The following is a 24,446-nucleotide window of genomic DNA, read 5'->3' as shown; positions in this document are numbered from 1 at the left end:
ATCCTCTCCTCTACTACATTAAAAAAAACTGTGAAATAATCATCTTGGCATGATGGGAAGAGAGAAAGGCTGTTAAGCTCAGGGGCCAGGCGGAAAAGTGAGAGAAGAATTTCCACCCATGGCAAAATGCCCACAGGCACTGCAGAGCTTCAGAATTTTCAATGGAACAATTGCCTTCAATTATGCCACACCTGAGCATGAAATGCATTGGTTCAACTGCTGAACACAGACAATGGGTTCAGATCACACATGTCTAGCGAAGATTCAAACACACTGTAAAGACTCCATGTGGAAAGGCCTAAAATTCAACAAAGCCTTCCCCACCTTATAACCCTTTCACAACAAACAACTGCTATTGGCAGGACTACCTGAAATTTTACTTCAAGCCAAACTTATTACAAGGAAGCTTCCTACAATCCCCAAACATTTCATCAGGTTATTAAAGCTCCCAGATACTCCAGGTGGCATTATCCAGACAGGGTTTCTCCAGTCGGAACATGCGGGTACAACTGGGAACAAGAGGCCTACTTTCCAAATTTGGGGAGAAACAATTGCCAAATAAGTCAAATTCTAGATCAAGCAAAGGGAAGCCCACCCCACCATTAATCACAGCTAGGAAAATTCAGAGGAGAAAGAAAACAATATCCAAATGAGTCTGCTACTTATCAAGTTTTACATATACACATGTTGAGGGCAAACATTGTCTTCATGTGATCTATCAAGAGATGAGAAGAAGGTATGGCAACATTGACTGCAGGCTTTTGCACATTCTGCATATGCATATAATGCTGATGTCATAGCATAATTGTTTTTTTATCTCCAGAGTATTTTATTTTGATACATAAATGTATGAACTATAAGCAACTGTGGGGGGTTTTTTCTTTTTAGCCCATGAATATGAACAAGGAGACTATTTTCTAAACCTGGTTAAAGAGAACATTTGACTGTGATGAAAGCAAGCTTTGATCAAGTATTTATATTGGCAATTTTTCGAAGGTTACCCACTAACCATTCACAAATCAGGGTAGCTATCCAGATCACTCCTTCTGACACTGGACATTGCCTCAGAGATTGTGATCATGTAGTAAAAGCAACGTGTTAAATTTTAACTGACCTTTAAAGAACTTAGTTTTCTTATGATGTAGCAAGTTAGCCAGAAATAGTAAATACCTGTTATTTTTAGTTTGGTGTATGTTAGCAAACAACTAGAAACGATATAATTATTTTAATGTGCAACTCTTTTTTGAAGTATTTATCTTTGATGAAATAGTACTGTTGATCTACTTTTGCTTAACCATGTATCTGTTTGGAAGCGTCTTATGTATGAGCACTTTAGTAAACTTAGCCACCTGGAGATCTTTCATGGAAAGTAGTGTACAAATGTTCTAAATAAATAAACTAATATGTAATCAGTAGGTGCTAATTTCTTGGTGCCTTCACAACACTGGAATTTGAAAAAAAAAACCACGATCCTGTCATCAAAATGGTATAAGAGTGTATGTTGTGTTCAAGTGTGCAAGGAAGAAGAAATAGGGTTTCATTATTTCAAATTTAATTTAGGTAAGTTTTGCCTTGGCTGATGTCCTGTAGATATTGGCGATGCTGTTTAGGAATTCTGGGAAGAATGTTGCATCCTAATGCATTTGGAGAATCCTAGATTGTGGAGTCCTTGGTGCTCTCTGAAACTTGTTGCTTTCTTGCAGACATTTCATTGCCAGACTAGGGGACACCTTCAGTGCAAAAAAAAAAAAAATCCTAGACTGTGGAAGGCTGAACAAAATTCTTTTTTTTTTTCCTTTTTGTGCCTTTGAGTCATTGTTGACTCCTGGAGACTGCCTGGACTAATCCCTGCAGTTTTCCTGGCAAGAATTTTATTATGGCCACTGAATCTGAGATCTATCAGATTAACAGTGGGAAGACAGTACACCCTATATGTGCCTTTGTTTGCCCCATTTTCCAGACAATCTGGGCAGTTACTGAGTTGGAGAGCATCTAAGTCAACCTTCTTCCACTTCTTTCAATAACTCCTGAGAACTATGATGATGAAAGAATAGAAAGTTAGCATTTTGGATCCCAGTGCTTCTCCACTAGCTGAAACCATGCTCCATACTGTTATAGTAGTTGGACTGGATGAGATATATTCTAAATGAACAGGATGCTAAAGGCTGAGGCAAGACTCCTAGAGCCAATGGCACAATAAAAATAATTTATTAAACTTGCATGCCATCTGATTCTTAATGATTCTGGGTATCTCACAACAATCAAACAACTAAATTATAAAATCAATAAAAGATAAACGATGGTGACAGATGGAATGAAGAAAGGGGTCTCACTCTTCCTTGCCAAAGGCTGGGTGGAGAGCCAGGACTTCACAGCTTTTCTAAACAACAGCAAAGTGGGGGCCACCTGGATCTTGGGGGAACCACATTCCAGAAGGCAGATGCTGTGACAGGGAAGGTGCTCTTCTGGGGTTTTGAGAGATGACATTGTTTAATCAAAGGAACCCAGAGTATGCCAACCTTGCAGCAACAAATTGGCCAGGCAGATACTATATGAGACAGGCACTCCCTCAAGTAACCAGGCCCTATGCCATGTAGGCATAAATATAGTGAAGGCAACTGAAGCATTCCTCATGGAGTCCACAGGTCTCACCTATCCACCTTTCCTTGTCCCATGCCTTCACCAGACCTGATTCCCTAGGGTGGGACTACTATATCTGAGCATCAAAGAATTGGGCAACCACTAGCTGGCACCACAAGGTAGTGGGCAACTGGATTTTTGCAGCCCTGACATGGTGCCCCAAAAACAGCCGTAGCAGAACAGTGGTGCAAAACAGCTTTCCTGGACATCCCTGTTGGCCACTCTCAACCTCTCTTCCTGGAGGAGATCTTTGCGTGCTGCAAGAGGTGAAAGGAGACCTTCATGGGTCTCAGGTTTGCTCTGGTGTAAAGGAAGGAGAGACACAGAAATGGCTGTGTGACCCTTCTGTTTCTCCCATCTGCCCTCAATTGCCAGAGCTTGGGGTGGACTTGGAAGCTGCTCTCTCTCCTCTCTGGGAAGCCCCAACAGAAGTTTTCCTTGGGGCCCAGAGAGTTCTATTGATACCTTTGTTCAGAGCTGAGAAATTAGGAAGACAGACTGCCAACCAGCTCTGCAGAACTAAAGTTTATTTTGTTTCAGTTAAACTGCAGTGGAGCCAGAAGCAGACTGATGAAGCCCTCCAATCCAGGTCCAGAGCTGGCTCCAAAATAGTACAAAGCTCTTCTGTGAAGATGTTTTGAGCTAGCTCACAGAACCTATAGGCAACCTTTTCTCCCTTTGTCCTCTGGATGTCTAACTGAGGTTGAGGAAAACTTTTTAAAATACCGATTATGGTTGAAATGCAGTTATATTCACATGCAATTAATCACAGAACAACCATTTCGGAGACATCAAAAGACAGATTCAGCCGGTGTTTATATGTACAAATATCTCTTTTTGATTTTTTCTTTATGACTAAGCCAGATGACATCAGAAGTGAATAATGAATAGTACACAAACATAAATTGGGGCATGATTCTATTGGCTTCTGAATTTCTGCTTCCAAAGCTGGAGACAGAAAGGACTCCAATCTCAGATGGGAACCCCAATATCTGTTCCTGCCTCCTCTCTTCCTCCTAGCCTTTGCAGCTGGCTGTTCTTAAATGTTGATCTTCGGCAGTCCTAAAAGATGCTAAGGAAAGACTTGGCCCAGGAACATGATGGGAGGAAGCAAAAAAGAACTTGCCTCTTCAATACTTTTCTACTTTCATTCCAGCCCAGCTGATGGCTTGCAGTGGAGCAACAAAAATAAGGCAGTAAATAAACAAAAAATCTGGGAAATGAAGAGATGCAAACATGTTAGTTAGTTAGTTAGTTAGCTTTGCACTGCTGAGCAGAATCACAAAGATTCTGTATCTGTTAGAGCAATCTGATAACACACTTAGGATTGTTCTGCCCAGCCCTACATATAAAAATCAGGTCATTTGCCAAGGATTCAGAAAGAATAATGCTTCCAATCCTACATAGGTTGTCCTATCAGTGGGAGTGTAGGGCCTACAATGGCAAAATACATGGTTTGCCTGAGGGACATACCAGGTTCTTGGCATGCCTATTAAAAGGACCTCAGCAGAGGTGACACAATTGGGAAATATTTCAAGTGGAGACCTCCTGTAGCCATCACTAGCCAAGAGACATAATATTGGTTGGGTAAAACAAACCAAACATCTGATTCAGAATAGGGTAGGCTCATGTTTGCATCATCCATAACAGAACGCTGTGTTACAGCATGTGGGTCCACAATTGATTTCTGTTGCTGAATCAGAAAGAAGATGCATAAACTGAATTTGGGTATACCTCCTTGGCAGAAAACCGAAAAAGGGGACAAAGCATTCTTTGTGGGCCACCTGAGTCAGACTTTGACTTTCTTAAAAGAACACCAAAAGTCAAATACTGATGCAGCCTCTAATAAATATTTCTGAACATATAATTAGCACATGTAAGAATACTTCTTTAATGTCAGCATCTTATTTTCTTCCACTGTGGGCAAAAGGAAAGGCCGCCTAGACAATCATCTAATGATTTACACATTGAAGATAAAGAACTTGTTCTCTAGCTGGGCCTCTTAGGCGACAATGACCACATGTAGATGGCCACATATACTGGCTGATATCCCAGGAGAACAATGAACATGGACATATGGGTTTCTCTGAGCCTTGCCTTCCATCTTCCTTACCATTTTACTGTATATTAGACATCCTTGAACTTAAACACACTTCTTTGTGCTAGACAAGCAATGCATCTCTGCTCATGACTAAAAGCTGGGAGCCAACATTGGTGTAAACACAACTAAGAGATTATTTTTATTTTAGCCCTCAGTGTTCTTCAGTGATGACATAACTATCATAGCTATGATAGTTTGGCCTATCCAAAAGGGCATATATCTCAAAAAATATAATGTCCTTCTCTATTCTGTGTTCATTTCATTATATACAAAAACTTCCATGTACAAAAACTGAAAATGCTGGCATCCTGTTTTAAGGTAGATTTCTGGAAAACAGTTTATGTAGATGTTCTTTCTCTTTCATTTCAAGGACTCCTTTGTATGAGAAAAGTAACTTAAAATTAAATTTTCAGGAAAAAGGAAATCCTGTGAAGCAAACTGAAAGTATTTTGGCCCTGTCTCATATTATGTTGCTTTAGAAAAAAAAGGGGGGCCGTAAAGTAAGGGGGGGAAGTAGCAATAATCTACTGGGACTGCAATTTGTAGAATTCACTACATGGACATTGGCTGAGAATGCAAGCCACCAACAGAGAAGAAGAGGAGAGACTGGAGTAAAGCAATAGTAATTTGAAGTTTAAAAAGGCAATGACAAGCATTGTTCTCTCAAGGATAATGTTAAGTCAGTATGTAAGCCACTTTGTTACACCACAGCTATTAGTGTCCCAACATTCCATGCAAAGTATTTCTTCCATATCTCATACAGTCCTCTTTTCCTGGATTATCTTGCATTGGGATTGCCTGAATCTTGGTTAATAAAACTATTTCTGGTTCATAAAGTAATTTAGGACAATATGATGGTACTTGCAAACATGCCAGATCAAATTCCTAAGGGAATATGATGCTGAAGAGTTCAATCTCTTAATGCCTATAATTGCTCCGTTCTAAATGGGATATAATTACTCCCTTCCATGCCTACATAAAGTTTGGCAATTGGCCGTTCCCCTCCTAATGAGTGAGCAGAGACCACCACTCCCTTGTTTGAGCAAGTGTTACAACAAAGCTGAGTGAGCGTGTATCTTCAGATTTTTCACGTTATACACAACACACTCCAATCTCTCCTCTTCTTCTCTGTTGGTGGCTTGCATTCTCAGCCAATGTCCATGAAGTGAATTCTGCAAATTGCAGTCCCAATCGATGCCTAGGGTTGTAGAAGGTGCTTCAGATCCATCGTCAGGAGTTTCCAGTCATGTGAGTCTCCAATTGGGAAAGGGAACTCGATGCTCCTATCCAATCTCTCAAGGAAAGTGGTTTCCAATGGCTCCCCCTCACTGATAGCACACATATCTCGAGGGCATGATGAATCATGAGTTGTTTTTGTTGTTTAAGGGCTGATCGGGGAGGAACAAAGCAGTAGCAGTGTCATTCATTCATTATAGCAAATAGGTGGTAGCTCTTTCTGACAATGGACTGACCTTCACAATGTCCTGGAGAAAAATCTGTTTGAGAATTTGGTTTGGAGTTAGAATCCTAGATCTCCATCCATTGTGCACTGAAAACAGTCCCAGAGATCAGCAAAGCCCATCATTTGCCAGGCTGAGGCAGGGTTGCAAGAATACCCAAAGCATTGTGAGGGGACTCTGTTTTCTATGACCCACTCACTGTCTCCACTTAAAGAGGTCAAAGAACAGGGGCAAAAAAGTCATGATGGCTGCCATGACCATGCAACTGAAGCACCCACCATCTTAAATGTTTGACACTTCAGCATGGATGACAAAGGATGAACACCCTGACAAAGAAAGTCATATATAGCTAAAACTAATCCGTTTAAATTTTACACTTAAAATGTTTTTACAATACATGCCCATTATCACTCTTGGCATATTTTCTTCTTGTGATGTGAAGAAAGTTCTGGTACTTGTCAGCTCTGTCACTGTAAATGGTTGACCTGCCTTTGAACTTGACTTATTTTTGCATATGGAGGCTTGTAAAGCGATGACAAGTGCTGGTGGCATGTTCTATGTGTGTATTTATATTTTGTAATGCAAACATGTTTAAGTGTATCTTTCAGAGCTACACAAAAGGTATGCAGCAATATTTAGAGCTGCTTTTGTTTCTGCACACACGTGCGCACACCCCCAAAAATATTATTTGTAGTTGCAGATGATGGAACAGGAAAACGCAAGACTTAGGCTTCTATTCATAACATAAAAAAACATGTATTCCTGCCGGTGAACTCAGTCCCAGCTAGCAAGAAGCCCCTGCCAAAGTAAATAATTCCAGAGAGCACCAGAGATAAGAAAGCAGCAAAGGAAAGGGTTAGCAAAAATTACAGGGCTACACAGTAATAATAACAATTTTATAGAGGTTAAATCTTACTTGCAGATATTTGAGCTTTCAACAGGCTTCCAGTGTGATGGATTTAAGGGACGGGAAGAATGAAGGCAGTCTTAGAGACTTACCTTTCCCATACTCTTAATTTCTGATGGAAAATGATAGTTTTCATCTATCATTTTTCATCAAGTTTCTAGGGGCATCAAAGGATTTCTTTCTCAGCCACAGATGCAATATCTGTACAAATTGCTGTTAAGAATATTATTGTAGTTTGCACCCTGGAACATCACTATTTTGAGAGGCAGTTTGGTGTAGTGGTTAAGGCATCAGGGTAGAATCCAGGAGATCGTGAGTTCTAGGCCTGCTTTAGCCACAAAGCCAGCTGGGTGACCTTGGGCCAGTCACTCTCTCTCAGCCCTAGGAAGGAGGCAATGGCAAACCACTTCTGAAAAACCTTGCGAAGAAAACTGCAGGGACTAGGCTGCCACCAGGAGTCAACACTGACTCGATGGTGCAAACACACACAGACACAAATCACTGTTTATATTAAGATGTCCCAGTAGAACACTGAACTTAGAAATATGAATTGCTCTGAGCAATTGCTTTGCTTTCCTCCTTCCTTACCATTTTATATTAGCCAACCTTGAACTTAAACACACTTCTGTTGTGTTAGAGAAGCAATGCATCTCTGCATTGGGAAGCAACATTGGTGTAAACATGATTAAGAGATTATTTTTACTTTAGCCATCAGTGTTCTTCAGTGATGACATAACTATAGCAGTTTCTGAATAGTCACTATTAGTAAATCTAATTAGAATTATCTGTACTTTCTGCACTTCCACCCTTCTGTCATCACAGAATTCCTCCTAAATTTATATGTGAAACATAGAAAGACATTTAAAGCAGTAGATTCAGGCCCACAAATATCTGTGCTAGTATACATCAGCCCTATAGCTGCCAAGAGCTGCATGGAAGAAAAGGCTAGGCAGATGGCTTTAGGCCCAAGATGGAGACAGAGGAGAGCAGCATGCTTGCTGCTTCCTCAGTAGGTGGAAGGAGGAGGAGGAAGGAGAAAGAGGAAGTGGGAGTGGCAACAAACAGCTTTCTCTAGAAAGCATCATGGGACAAACTCAATTTACATGCTAATGCACATACTAATGAGGCATGCTGGAGTTGCCAGGACCTCCAACAGTAATAAACTAACATGGCTGCCCAGTTTGAGATTATCTGGTCTGTTACTCATGCTCCAGTTACAGCACCTTAAGGATGAATGAATTTATCAAATCCAGACTTGCCAGTAAGAGTGTTGTATTAAATGTGTTGAAAACCTTAATCCTTAAAGAAGATCTTGTTTGGGGGGAGAAGGGGATTGGGGTTTTCCAGTCCCTGAAAACGTAATATTTTCATCATCCAACCGTGTCCAGGTTCACATGGAAGCTCATGTATATGCAATTGAATCTTCAAGGCATTTCTCCTTGCAGACAATTGTGCTAACGAGGCAGCTGCCCACAGGAAACTGATGCTGTTTGAATGACCTTGGCCAATATGCTAATGTATTGAGAACACTGAATAATAAAATGCCTGGATGGAAACTTGTGTGGTTAAATCTGAAGGCCTTTGTTCAGGTAAGAGCAGAACTGAATAATAAGAAAAAAAGAATGCAAACATTCACACATGAAGAGGGCAGTTCTACACTTTACCAAGTTTACTAAGTCATGGTTTATTAAATAAGCCCAACTGGCTGGGTTCACACATTACACTAGGTCGTGATGGCTGAGTTTACACAAAATGCTAAGCCAATTCCAAATCAACCATATTTGGTGTGAAACCATCTTAAACAGAAGTTGAGGGGGGGCACAGAAAAGGAAGACCACCTCTAAAGTATCTGACTAGCTGGTGATACAAAAGAATAAAGTCTGGATACACGAATGTTTCAGTAAAATGGTTAGATTCATTATTTAATTCACTGCCATTTTCAGTCAGATTTGGCAAATCGAAAGAAAAAAGAAAACGGCAAAACCTATGATGTTTAGCAAAGAAAAAAGTAGGGTGAGAATACATACTGCAACTACCCTCATTCAGGTAGCTCTTCCCAATCACTCATTCTCTCTCACACACACACACACACATGTGTATAAACCTATTGTCTGTCTCCTGCTTACAGTGCAACCCTGTGTGCATCTGTACCTAAGAAGGGATATATAGGGTTTCAGGCTTAGGCTCAGGCCCGCAACTAGGGTCTGTGTCACTCGGAGCAAACATGGATTCCACCCCGCCCCCCATGGGTTGGTGAGGGAGGTGTTAGCAAGTACTAGTAAAGGTAAAGGTTTCCCTTGACATAAAGTCCAGTCGTGTCCGACTCTAGGGGGCGGTGCTCATCTCCGTTTCTAAGCCTTTAGAGCCAGCGTTGTCATAGACACTTCCGGGTCATATGGCCAGCATGACGACTCGGAACGCCGTTACCTTCCCGCCGAAGCGGTACCTATTGATCTACTCACATTTGCATGTTTTTGAACTGCTAGGTGAGCAGGAGCTGGGACTAGCAACGGGAGCTCACCCCGCCGTGCGGTTTCGAACCACCGGCCTTCCGATCGACAGCTCAGCGGTTTAACCCGCAGTGCCACCACATCCCATTTTAGCAAGTACTATTGTGGGAATTATTATAAGTGCCAGGAAACACTCAGCATACAAATACTATTTTGTCATTTTGGCGCCCCCCCAGCGCAGCGCCCGGGGCACATGCCCTGCTTCCCCCCCCCCCCAGTTGCGGCCCTGCTTAGGCCATATCTACCTGTGTTAAGGTAATTTTGGAAAGGCATTGGTTCCAATATAATTTTTACCAAAGTCTACCAAATTGCATGCTGCCATCTAATATCCATGCCTCCAACCACACCTCAGTTCCTTTCTCTAGCTTACATTCTTCCTTCATGGACATCATGGCTCTGTTCACTTATCCAAAGAACCACATTAACTATCCAAACACTTTTTGGTCTAGAATGTTGCAGTAGCCCAGTTTCGGGGTTAGTTATGGTTTAGTATGTGTGGAGACCCAGAAGATTGCATTGATTGCACAAGCCATGGATCAGTTATCTATAGTTAAGTTCTCACATGAACATAACTCATTCCATTTCCAGGACCCAGAGAGCCTAAAAGCTAGAGGCAGCCCAGAATTGGAACTACAGAAAGAGAAATGTAGCTATGGATAACTATGAAAAACACAGCCTCGTTCATGCAGTGGTAACACAATTTATGCCTCCTCACATTATCTAGGCTAGAAAAATCCAGACAGCTAATGGATAGCAGCCAAGAGTTAGAGTTTTCTGTATCTCTTTGCTGCCATCTCACAGTTGCCCGGATTTTATAAGCTGAGATATGGTAGGCCTACTGACCACATTAATTAATTTCCAGATTTAGTGTAATGATAAAGGGGTGATTCTGAATAAGCTAGAATGGGGGCGAAATGGTCCAGCTAGATTTATGCCTGACTCTGCCTTAAACAGCTGTTTGGGCTGCAGAAATAAGGAAATGAAGTATTTCATTGCACTGAGATGAGTGTTATCACCACTGGCACCTGTTGATCAAGCAGCTACTCAATGCATTAGAGCTGGACTTGGACAGAAAACTGACCACCATAATAAATGGTATTGGTTGACTTTAGTTGTCTAATGATGGATTATACGAAGCAATTTCACCCATGAGAGCTACTTTGTTCCTAAAGGATAAATGTAAAACCTACTTTGCTAGATTAACATGTTGCAGTCCAAGGAAGTTAAGTCCTTGTGGGCAATAGCTCTTACTGTCAGGAACCTGTGCAAAGGCGTGCAGCTTTACAGCACAATGCTATAGATTTGTGATGTAAAACCTTTGGTTTTCCTATTGTTGTTGGCCTCACAGTATCCCACAGTATCTGTTTACAGCCGTAGACCAAAAAATAAGAAAACAACTTTAAAATTCAAAATATCCAAGATAAAAGCCTATTCACAGCAGAAGCTAAGCATGCCTGTTTAATGTTCAGATCCATCCGTTTCTGATCACCATGGCTATGGTACAAAAATTGGCTGCCTTCCTAGAGACTTTGTGGATTTAGTCATTTAATATGAAAAATACAAATGCCTGTTGGCACTGGTCCAGCAGATCTGTGTTCCAGGAGAGATCAACTCCACCCTCCAAATTCAGTGGGCTTTATTGCACTCTAGATTGCACTGTTAATTTGTATTCTGTACATCTTTGTATATTTTCAGTACTTGCACATGGTGATGATGGTCAAAAAGTTTCCTCTTTTTGCATGTGATTCCAAAGCCTTTCTCAGTACTTACAGCAAACAAGCAGCATATTACTGCCTAGAAGGTATCCATTCTCATTGCCTCTGTACTTTTAATGCAGTGTTTCTGCAAACCTGAAAGGTAGAGTAATTCATCGATGGAAATGAGAGATCCTCCACACGTAACGTCAGCGCTAATCTAAAATCCGGCACCCTCCTGCTATGTGCCAACAGGTTGTCAGGCTTCTGCAACTCAGCCAATTCACTTCCAGCTTAGCAGGGATGCGCTGCGATAATTGCTCTCCCGCACTAACACTGGAGCGGCTAAGTGGGTGGTTTTCCGTTGGCAAGAACCTAACTCATCCCACCTTTCAGCCCGCAGCTTTCTTCTCTTCCTGCTGATGTCAAGGCAGTGTAATGCCTTCCCGCTGTTTCAGTGTGCTGTTTGTCAGACTTCCCATTGGGAGAACGATCAGCCTCTTGCACCCCAAAACTCAACCCTGTCATCTATGACTAGCTAAAAGCAAGGACTTCATTGGCTCAGTATGACTGGGAACATTGCTTTATTGCAGACAAGGAAAAAGTCATATTTATGCAGTAAATTGACTCACTGCAGAACAGAGAAATCAATCTAGCAAGATATGTATTTGTCTATCAACCAAAAGATTTGCATTCTAGGTTCCTCTCCTGCCCTTTCACTCAATGGACCCTTGGCCATTCTTTTCCAAAGCTTGAGTTTGGAAGATGCCTGCTCATTATTTATGACATGGTTCGGTCTGGCCTGAGCACTGCTGGTGCCTGCCTTGCCAGCTTCAGCCCTTAAACCAGGGTTTCTCAACCTTGGCAGTTTTAAGATGGGTGGACTTCAACACCCAGGGGTGCTTGCTGGCTGGGGAATTTTGGGCGTTGAAGTCCACCCATCTTAAAGCCACCAAGGTTGAGAAAGACTGCCTTAAACCTTTCCATTTGTTGGGCTCTTCCTACTAATGTCCATAGGGGGAGGGTCAAAAAAAGCAAGTGGCTCTCCTTCTCCCTGCTTCAGACAAAGTGCTGTTCATTGTGTTTTTAAGCCAAATGACCTTTTGTTGTTGTTGCTCCTCTTGCTGAGAGGAAAATGCAGCAAGGCAATTTGAATAGCAAATGGATTCAGGGTTCTTTTCCCTGTTCTAACAGGTACAAAGCTACTTTTAATTCATACACACACACATACACACAAACCAAGAGAATCTTGTCCACATCTCTGTAGAAAAGGCTAAATATAGTGTCTAACAATGTTTGCCTAGCAGCTTTTTTTATCCAGCATTAGCCATTTTATTTTGGCCAATTCGCGGAAAAGAAAAGCCAATGGTAATGCAGTCACTATTCTTCCTCCAAAGTCATGTTTATTTTAGGGCCCTAGCAATTCTCTCATAAGCTACCAGCCTTCCATTTAAGGTTTGCAGATAAAAGTAACAGTTGTAAAGAAGTGTAAAACTAAATTGCATCCAAATAGGTTTGCAAAGTAAAAGAGACCATTTTGTTCCTTTGGAGTTCTTACACATGCAGACTTGCATTCAGATTTAACATTTAATTACACATCTTTGGGTTAAAAACAACCAACAACTGTAATTAGATTCCAAGTAAGTACAGCAGAGATATTTCTGGAGACATGTTAGTAAAAGAAGCAATTTAGACCTGCAAGACCTCTGCCCAGGTATATGTTTTTTCAAATGCAAACTGTAACGAGTGCTATTTTCTACTATCTTAATGAAAGAAATGCCTATTTTTGTATAAATATTTCAATAGTTCATAAAAGCTGCACTTCGAAATACCAACCAATTCACAGATAATGTATCTCAATTAAAGGGCTTAAAACTAATAAAAGAGAATATATGTAGCTCAGGGGCTGAACTCTGAAGACTTGGTGCTCTCTGAGCTTGGTTGTTTTGCTTGCAGACATCTCATTACCTGACTAGGTAGCATCATCAGTGTGAGTGAGTGTGGAGTTTGCTCCCTGTTTATGTACAGTAGCTTGCCCTGCCAGTGGGGGCGGGGGTGTGGTTTTCTCCTTGGAAGTCCCTTGATTAGGGTATCGTTTTCTGCTTGATTGTTTGTCTGCTGTTAATCCCTGCTTATCTGGGTGTTGGTTGCTGGAGATGATGTGTTCTGGTCTTTTTGTTTCTTTCTTAGCTTTTTTATTGTCTCTTTTGAATTGTGTGTAATTGTAGTTTATTATATGCAAGATTCTGTTTAATGTAACCTTATGATAAAGATAGGGCTAATGCTCCTGGTTGTGCTTCTTGTCTGGACTACCTTGAAGGGCTAACATCAATCTTGCAAGACTGAAAGTATTTCCCCCCTCCTCTCTTTTTAGGCTCCGACAGCCTAGGGAGGGTCCCTTCTGAAACCCTTCCCATGCTTTTCCCCCACCTGTGGACTGAGCTGCCTCTTATCAGACCATTGCCTAGGCTGAGGGTCTTCCTACTGTCTCCCAAGGTCATTCCCACATACCATCACAATATGGAATTGAAAGCATACTTCAACTAAAAGCCACATGGATGTGGAAAGAAGGCTCATTGTTGTATCCTTCCATCTGCTGGATAACATGTGTTATACATCAGCCATTAATCCATATTACCACTGGCAGTCCCACTTGGAAGGTAGTTTAGAAGTTTAAACCATATATACCAGTGTATATGTATGTTTAAAATGAGAGAGAGATGATGATAGACAGACAGACAGACAGACTGTAGATGATAGACAGACAGGCAGACAGAAGGTAGGTATGTATGTGGGCAGGTAGATAGGTAAGTAGGTAGGTAGGGATAGATGATACATAGATAGATAGATAGATAGATAGATAGATAGATAGATAGATAGATAGATAGATAGATAGATAGATAGGTAGAGTAGAGTAGAGTAGAGTAGAGTAGAGTAGAGTAGAGTAGAGTAGAGTAGAGTAGAGTAGAGTAGAGTAGAGTAGAGTAGAGTAGAGTGGAGTGATAGGGAGATACTGGAAGTAGATACTGGAGAGAGAGAGATTTATTGCATTTATATTCCCCAGAATCAGAATAATCTTTTAATGTTGGGGGCTAGCGTTCATCTACCTCTCTCTCTCTCTTCTTTATTTGCATGTTAAAATAAAGATAAATGAGAAAAAAAATGCTTAAAAGAAACCACATTCTACCTCTGTCATGCAGGGATCAGGCTGGTTCTGCTCATCTGAAGGCTAGGTACACTTTGAAACGAAGGATTCCCTGCCAGTGACTAGAACTCAATACTCCTTCCATTGATCAGTATTTCTTCCCTGCCCCACTAATTTCAGAAAGGTGTTTTCTCTAAGATTAGTGCTATAGTGTGCCAAAGCTCCAGAGATCCAGATCAGGACCAGAGCTTCATGGAAGTCTAGATCTGGCCTGCACCTGAGGGCATTTCCACACAAGGACTCTGGGCCAGTTCAAAAGTAGCTCCAATTCTCTGATCAAATGGCATCAACCATGCTCAAGAGCTGAGCCAATTTATTTCTGGCTCAGTTCCAGAGTATTTGAAACCACAATGAAATCAGCTTTCTTTTTTAAAACTGGCTGTGAGTCTGTGGAACTTGTGGGAAGTCTTTTCCCCACTTTCTTGTCTTACCACGGGATTCTTGTCTTTCAAGGAGAAAGGTGACTTGATGATCCCTTTTTAGCTCCCTCTAACAGGAACTGCTGAGACTGTCCCCATGTACCAAACACAAATTAAGGCATGGATGGATGGTGATGCACACCCTTTATTATATTTATCTTTTGTCTGGAGTGGAGGTGAAGGTGAAGCAGTGATTCTTGCTCCTTGTCCTCAGCAATCACCTTCCAACTGTTTTGAAGCTTTTGGAGAAGTGGTGGTCCTCTGAACTGAGTTGGCTCCTCTGCCTCCTGAATGATCTGTCTGAATCTTTCTGAGGGCAGAGGAAATGGCTTTGAAGGACAGGAGGAAGAGCTGCTGCCAAGGCAATGGTCAGATAAGCATGGCTTGAGCCCAGGCCAAGAAAATAACTTGAGGAAAACTCTCAGACAAGCTCCTCCCTAGCTCACATGAAAATAAAGGGAAGGAGGGGGAAGCACATTCAGACTTGGAAGATTCTGTTACTATTGCTGTTTCAATAAAAGTAGTCCTGATCTATACGTTATTGGTTTCTTAGTCTTGCCTATCTTGCTGGGGTGACAGAATTACCTCTGAATTCAGGAACATTTGAATATGTTGCATAACCCTAAATAACAGCTACAAAAATTATCTCGCTATTCTCACAAAAGCATATCACACTGAGAAGGTTACTACTGTAAATCATAACATTAATAGATTAAAATACTATTTGACAAAAGTATCATGGTACTTACTTGCACCACTTGTAGGCCAATGAGCACCAAATCACAAACTTCCTCATTTAAAGCTTGTCCCTAAACTCACTAGGGGCCTTAGGCAACCCAATTCCTCTTAGCTTCATCCCCCATAATTATAATTAGAATGACTTACCGTATGTTTTAGGGCTGTTGTAAGGTTTTTAATTAATTAACAATGGTGAAATCCTCCGAAACCTTGAAAAGCTCAACCATTTAGTTTGGGCTACCAGTTCCGGGCCACAAATATCCAGACAAACACTAGATCAGTGTTTCTCATCCTTGGCAACTTTAAGATGTGTGGACTTCAACTCCCAGAATTCCCCAGCCAGTGGCTGGCTGGGGAATACTAGGAGTTGAAGTCCATATGACTTAAAGTTGCCAAGATTGAGAAACACTGCACTAGATGATAGTAGAGAGATATAAAAAACTCTAACTTTTTGCTGCCGTTTACCAATCCTCTGGATTTTTGCAGCCCAGATCCGGTAGGTCTAAAGTAATACTTGTAGTGATTGCTTTCCTTCACATTTCTAATATTATTCCAGGAAAGGCAAGAGAAACAATGATGTCTCTTGGTATCAGTTTTTCACTTAGGGCGGTCATTGGTTAGGCCAGCCTTTCTCAACCTTTTGACCCTGGAGGAACCCTTAAAATATTTTTCAGGCCTTGGGGAACCCCTGCACATTCAGGCTCAAACAGAGGCCAGAAGTTACAAAATTATTATATTTGTTTCATGGGTTGGCCTGTATTACAGGCATTAACAGTGTTCTTAAACTAAAAATAAAGAATGAAGTTTACCTCTTTAATGTGAAGTTGCCCGAATTTGAAATAATTTTTTAAATAACTTGTCATCTCCTAGGGAACCCCTAGTGACCTCTCGCGGAACCCTAAGGTAGCCTGGAACCCTGGTTGAGAAACCCTGGCTTAGGCCTGGTGGGGCAAATTTCAGAGTCTTAGCTCACGACACAGAAAAAGTTGCTGAGCTCATGAAACTCTAGCAATCTCTGTGCGCCTTCCTCTCATGACACTCTGTTCTACTTATAGCCACTGGATGCCCGCCAAGTGGCTGATCCCTTCTGCTGCCACAATTCTATCCGCCACTGAGAATTTTTGACAGAGGCTCTGCATTCCTCTCAGCCTCCCCGCCTCCATAGGCATGCCAGCCAGGGCCGAGAAGGAATCCAGCATCCGTTAATGCTTGAAGGCTTGACTCTTCCTTCTCCCCTTTCCAAAACCTCCTTCTGTCAATGCTACAATCCGCAAAGCAAGGAAACCTCCCTGCCACTTCTGCTACTTGGAAGGGCTGCTCCTCTTCTTTTCTTTTCTTTTCTTTTCTTTAGCTCTGTCTACAATGCTTTGTTTTTCTTTGGATTAAATTGCAGCTGCCTGCCTTGGACCCCATGCGGTGTTTCCAAACTATAGCTCACCCGTAAAACAAATGGCCTCAGAATGTTTGCATAGGTCTGGGTTTGATAGGATGTAATGAAAGCATTTTGCAGAATAATTGGGGCTATGATTACTTACCTGGTTAATTCTGCTGAGCACACAGAAATGGGCCCTTAATCAAAGCTGTCTGCCATACTTGGCTGGCTTCATGGTGCTGATTAGGATCCTGGCCATGAGCCCAGAGCCTCTCCCTGTAAGAAGTTGAAGACTAAGAATGAATCTACAAGCCAGCAGGGCCATCGCCATGGCCTCCTCTCCCTTTTGCAGTTCTTTAGCACCTGGAACCCCCCTAGCAAAGGGGTGGTGCAGAAAGTAATTAAGGGGGGAGGAATAATTTGGGTATATATTAGAGTACTGTGATTGGGTTCACACATTGCCCTGAGCCCTGGGTTTATTGAATGAAACGCCCTTGGTTGGGTTCCCACAGCAATGTAATCCATAAAGAAATCATGCTTTGGCTTAACAAACCATGGCAGGCTTAGTGTAATGTGCAAACCTGACAGACTGTGTTATATGATATGTTGTTGTAAAGCAAGGGCTCTGAAGGTGTGGATCATAACACTCTGGAAAGTCATGAGCAAATTTCAGGGGACTCGGCTGTTGGATTGTCCAGGCAAAGTGTGATTGCAGGTGGTAATGACTGAGTTGTGAGTGTGCAAGCCAGGCTTCACACCGCAGACCTTTAGCACATCTCAGGAACAAGGCCTTGCAGTGTTGTTGCTATCACACAGTTTAATATGGGGTAGTTTCAGGGCAGCAATTGGTAGATCCCCTGCCATCCTTTCCCACCCACCTAGCATCATCTGCTGGCAGGAATACCAATCTCAGATCACTTCCCTGAACATACGCTAGTTTGGGAATGGGGGAGCTGGGTGTCACATTTTAATTCTTTATTATTTACTGCATGCTTCTTCTGGCAGGACTTGGGACACCCAGAAAACTATAAAATGATTTCATAGATTTTTATTACTTTAAGAGATCATGGAATTATAAAGGTTGAGAACCCCTGAGAAAAAATACCAGGTGGGGATGGAGGGAAGCATTTGAAGGGAGCACCCAGTAACCCTTCACTACCCTCCTAAATATTCCTGTCTGGCATGTGTTTGCACTGAAGCAGCAGAGTCTTCGCCCTAACATCTCTTCAAACCAGAGAAAGATTCTGTGGCTTTGAAACTGGCACCCATAGAGATGTCTTTGTGGCTAGTGTTGTGAAGAGCCCTGTCTGATCAGACCAAAGGCCTGTTTATGAGACAGTCAAGCAGAGGTATTCTGGGGACCAGTTTGAGGCATAAGGAGTGGCGAGAGAAAATGGGTAGAGCCTTTTAATAGAGCATCACGCAATGGTCAAATCCTGCTTTAGCATGCAAAAGACCCAGATGTGATCCTGACATCTCCAGATGGGCCGCTAGCTGAAGCCCAAAGAGCCTTTGCCAAGCTGGGAGGCAACAAGATGTTAACTTGAAGAGGACCTGACAGGTCCTTTGATGTCAGAAGAGACCTCTGCATTTTTTTAAGTAAATGAGAAACTGGAATGCTTGCCTTTAAAGGACAACTCTGTAATGGAAAACATTCCCACTAGGCACTAGAAAACGTTATCACTATGAAAGTGTAAATGTGGAGATACTGATACATACATTCCAAACACTTAGGACAACTCTGATACCTACCCCTCTCCCCCACCCTGCCACAATTGTGAGGAACAGCCTGGGACTGGGAGACCAAGTGCAGTGCAAGTTCATTGCTGAGAGACTCCATCAGCCTTTTCCAATCTGGAAAGATGAGTTTGGATAACAGCTGCCAAAATTCTCAGTATCTAGGGCTGTGCTAAGGTGGAGCAGAAGAAAGAAAGCAAGAAGTAAGTCCAAAGTAGTGATAAGAAACTTCAGGTTCCCTGATTCTTCAAAAAATAAAAAAGACCTCTAAAAATGAACAAGATCATTGCATATTTTTCAGTATTTGTTATACTATTCCCAAGTTTACTGATTCCCCCCTCTTGTACCTGAGTTACTGCAAAGCAGAAGTGGACCACAGTTGCCTTCCATCAGGATTTTATATAAATCTTATTAAAAGTTTTACAAAAAACATAAAAACTAACACAAACTAATAAGGAGAGGGAGGGAGGGAGGAGTTAAGAAAGAAAAAGTGCAAAAAGAAAGAACAAAAAGAAATAGAAAGAAGCAGCTTCTGATTTCCTTTGCAGCAAATGTAAGTACAATTACAAAATCAACTCTTCCTCTATGATTACAAAATTAAAGGCTTACTTTTTTCTATTTTTTTCCCTAATCATCAAAACCACAAATCATAAGTGCATTTTGTTCCATTTCATGCAAAAAGTCTATAAGGGTTTTCAGTCAACCATAAATGTAGATATTGTTTTTTCTCTAATCAAATAAGTTAATCTGGCCATCTTTGCAAGTTCCATCATCGTCACTAGCCATTCCTCCATTGTGGTAGGATAGAACCTTTCCATTTTTGATCATATAATAATCTTGCTGCAGTTGTCATATAATATAAAAACAAAGCTCCATGACTTTTTTCTAATTGCTTATCCATTCATCCCAAAAGAAAAGTCTCTGGCTGCAATTGTACTTTAACCTTTAAAATCTTCTGGATTAACATATGTATTTGGAGCCAATATTTTTCAGCTTTTCTACATGTCCACCAAACATGGTAAAATGTCCCTTCATGCTGTTCACATTTTCAATAAATATTCGAAGTACCTTTATACATTCTACCTTCCATCGAGACTTTGGAGGGATCTCCATAACCTCCTCCAAATTTCTGCCAAATTTCAGCATAAAGGCTACCAAATTTCACCACTGACAATGATGCACTGCAGACTTTTGTACCAGGCAACTAACAGGCTATCTGGACCTATCAGAGTTTCTATTCCAAATGATGGAGAGGGAAAGATGGTTTCCATTTGCTGCCTTATTTGCCTGCCAATGCAGCTGAATTGGCAAGGTGAACACGCTTGCAAATTTGCAGTCTGTAGCCAATTTTCTGCAGAAGGACCCACTGCTGCTTTCTGGAAGCCTCAACAATCCCTACCACTGCCCTTTTGGAATGCACACTGAGTGTGCTTGGTAGAGGTGTGTGTGCTTCAGAGTGGCTGCTGTTACTCAGAATGAGCCCATGTTTGACCTTGGTTCCTTCCTATATAATAGGCTTGGCAACCTTTTGGGCCAGGAGCTCATGTGGGGTTTTGAGGGCGTATGGGACATCCATTCACAAAATGACTGTCAAGGGTAATTTCCCTATTCAGTAAATGGCATCCCTGAAAATAAATACAATGTAAGAGAGAGGTTCCTTGAACATTCCAGCCAGCTGACTGGCTGCCTATCTATCTATCTATCTATCTATCTATCTATCTATCTATCTATCTATCTATCTATCTATCTATCATTATATTTGTATGCTGCTCATTCCTGAAGGCTCTGAATAGCTCAGAAACATCTTTTTTAAAAATCTCCTAATAAAAATAAATACATCAGAAATAATAATAAAAATCTCAATAGCATCATGAGAGATTACAAAAATACCAAGTTGTATGTCTGCCAATGTATCCCAGCATTCAAAGCATGCCTCCCTCTGAGGCTACATGGAAAAACCCTGGTCTTTTCTTCTGAAACCAAGCAGGAAAGAGGTAGACTGGATCTTCATAGGAAGGGAGTTCCAAAACACAGAGACAGCAACCGAAAATGCCTGTTTCCTAGGCCATGTCATTCTTGGAGTGACAGGACCTAGAGGGAATTGACCTTGGTTGATCTGATTGGATGGGCAGATGGGTATGGGAGAAGGCAGTTCTGCAGATAACCAGATCTTAAAGGTGACAACCAGTACCTTGAATCATACCAAGAAGCCAAACTGGTAGCCAACAGAGCTCCCAAAGCAGGGAGTCACCTGAATATAATGGGAAACACCCATCACTGTCCAGGCTTCTGCATTTGACCAGCTATGGCTTCTGAATTCTTTGCAAAGGCAGTTTCACATAGAGTGTGTTAAACTAATTCAAATGGGAGGTGACTAGGGCTATGAGCAGGGCTTCCCAGGAATGCCCAAAAAGTAGCTGTGCAAAGCTGCTACTTGTTCCTTGAGCAGGAACTGTGAATCCAGGAGGAACAACAAGATGCAGACCCCTCTGAGTGGAGGAGTACAACCCTGGTGTTCAAAGCCAAGATGGTACTACCTGTCAAGGCAGCCTCGCCTCGAATAAAACACGGACTCACTTAGAGGGTCTAAGGATTTCCGGCTTTATTGAAACGAAATGCGTGCAGAGAGAAAGTCGGGAATCCTTATGTGGTGACAGGGTGCCCTGTTTATACTTTGCTGGCAGACATCGTGCTTCTCCACCCTTGGGCCAGGACCGAATGGGTGCTTGAGACCTCGATGCGTCAGCTGATGGGCGATCCCGGCGATCTCCTTTGTCTCCCTGTCTCCGTCCGGACCGGGTGTGTCCTCTGAAGGTGTTTCCTCGATCTTCTGATATGCGTTAATTACTGCCTGATGGGTGCTCCCATTATGTTGGGCATTACTCTGTGGATATGCGTGCCTGAGGGAGGTGTGAACGCATCCCCGGGGGACATGGGAAGGCGTTCACCTTGCCTTTTGATGGGTGCTAAGCTTGGTCTGAAGGGCTTATCTATTGTGTTGGGGGTTCCCTTCTGGATTATGGGTGTTTGAGTGATTTAGGGATTATGCTTATCCCTTCCTCTTACCCGATGTGCATGTTCCCCGTTGTGATGCACATATGCCTTGCAACAGGGAACATGACACTACTGTGGAATTGTTTGGCCCATAGAACCAAAGCTACTCCATCTTGAAGAGATTAAGCCTGAGTCTCATCCTTTCCATTCAGACCCTGACAGCCTTCAGGAAGTGGGTCACTTTATTACTTTCTACTTTATTAATTATTTAACATGAAGCTGAGTTGTATAGCTTGGTATTATCAGCGTGTGATCCATGTCAATGGATGACCTCTCCCAATGGTTTCATGGAGATGTTAAAGCATGGTGGGCAGAATAGAGAGCCCTGGGACATTGCACAGAGAATAAGTCTCTTAGGAAAGAGAAGGACCACCAAAGAATGATGCCTCACATTGCAGTACCTCAGAGCTGATCCATAGGATTAGATGGTCAATGGTATCAAAAGCCACTAAGAAGTCAAAAAGGACCAGGAGGGTGACACTCCCCTGGTCCCAATTTCTCCAAAGGTCTTCAACAAACATGACCAATGCAGTTTCTGTGCTGAACCCTAGCATGAAATCTGACTGTCACAAGTCCAGATAAGGGATATTTTTATCAAGCCCCAGGAAAGAGTAATGTGTCCAAGCTGGCCAAAGTGAAGGCCTGGAGAAATTTTTAAAAGGTAATGGGAAAAAAAAAACAGGAGGATGGCACATGCTCATTTGAAAAAAAAATCCACTGTGAGCTTAGATATTAATCTTAGACTAGTTTGAAAATCAATATCCCAGATATGCTGCTTAAGGAGATTCCTGGCATTTTCAAATCTTAATGGGCAGAGGCTCTTCAAAGGGAGATCTAAGGACTGGAGTTTGCTTTTCCACCAAGTTGATTTAAAATATCCTCAGAGTACCAGTGGGGGCCAGATCCACTGGGAAAAAAATAACCAGAAATTAATGAGAATGTACTAAGCTCTGGGATACTGAAGTGGCAGCTTTAGGAATGAGCAGTCAAGAAATATTACCCAGACTAGCATTTGACAAAGTAGCCATGAAAGCTTTGGAAAAGACATTCAGATGCTGGGATGTGTCTATACCTACATGATCAGAATCATGCAGGCAATTATTTGCTCTGTGATACTTTCTGGAAATGAATGTTGGACTTCGAAGAAGCAGGAGAGAAAAAGTAGTGATGCTTTTGAACTTTGGTATTGGAGAAGATGCCTGAGAATACCATGGATAGCCAAGAAAACAAACAAATGAATCCTAGAACAAATCAGTTCAGAGTTCTCACTCGAGACAAAAATGGCCAGGCTCAATTTATCAAACTCCACACACATTAGACAAAAACCTAGTTCTCTGAAGGAAGCCTGTAATGGTGGGAAAGGTAAAGGGAAAAGAAGAAGAGGACAACAAGCAGCAAGGTGAATGGGCTGAATTACTGCAAAAATGGGCACAACATTGGAAGACCTGAAGAACCAGGCTGGAAACAGATCCTTCTGGATAAAACCTATGGGGTCACTAAGACTCAATACCAACTTGATGGCACTTAATCAATCAAAAAATCACCAAGTTCTGGTATCCACAGAAACCCTAACCTGTCTCTAAACATAAGGTAGCATCTTAATACATCTTGGAATTGCAAGGATAGCTCTCATAAACTTACACTCTATTGCTTCCAGCATATCATACTTTGTAAAACTTGGCAACCTCCTGGAGTCCCTCTGGTGGGAGGAGATGGGCAGTGACAAATTGGATAAATAAATAAATAAATAAAATAAAATAAAAGTGCAACTCTGAAAAGAAATAACCTTAGCTTAAAAGACCTTACCGGTCACAGGAATAAAATATGTTCTTTTTGAATGGAAAAAGTCTCAAGATAGCTGAAGAGCTACACTGAGCAATACTAGCCTGATAGTAAAAATGTGCACTCCTAGATAAAGAGGCCTGGAACTGCCCTCCAAGTTATTTGTAAGTATGCACCTGCTCTACAAGGGTCCCATCAATTTGCCATTTATGCATTCTATGGTAGGGTCCTCCAAAAACCAAAAGCTTAGTTTTTAAGTTTTTTGACAATTCATTTCAAGTTCTTTTAGACAGAAGGAAGTCAGTGAACCTTCTTATTCCCACATGGAAAACAGGCAAAATTACTAAAGTACATTATCTGCATATAACAGAGATGGAATTCCACTGCTAACATTGTAACAGAAGATAGAAATAGTGGTTGAGACCTGGAGTTGTGGATGTGTAGAACAAACAGAAAAGGCCACCATATGAAAAGGGTTACTAGTTCTCCCTGTAGCTGCCTAAGGAAAAGGGTTACTAGTTCTCCCTGTAGCTCCCCATCTGAGAGCCAAGAAAAAAACAAGCTGGCAGGGGAGAAAAGGAGGATGCTCAGAACATTTTATGCTGTGCTTGTTTCAGATCTGCCATGGAACTCACGAAGGACTACTTAAAGGTACTGCTAATTAAGAGGGGGAAAGGATTCAACTCTTGGAGTTCCCCTGTTGCTTGGTAACAGGTTGGGCAAGGTCACATAAGGCTGAGTACCAAGGAAATATAGAGGTGGATAAGTAAATGGCCTGTTCTTTGTGCACTTGCAAACCTCTGATAGTCTATTGCTTAGAAGACTCC

This window comes from Candoia aspera, chromosome 6 (assembly GCF_035149785.1).
Source record: "Candoia aspera isolate rCanAsp1 chromosome 6, rCanAsp1.hap2, whole genome shotgun sequence".
NCBI lineage: Eukaryota > Metazoa > Chordata > Lepidosauria > Squamata > Boidae > Candoia > Candoia aspera.
This window is presented reverse-complemented; position numbering follows the sequence as displayed.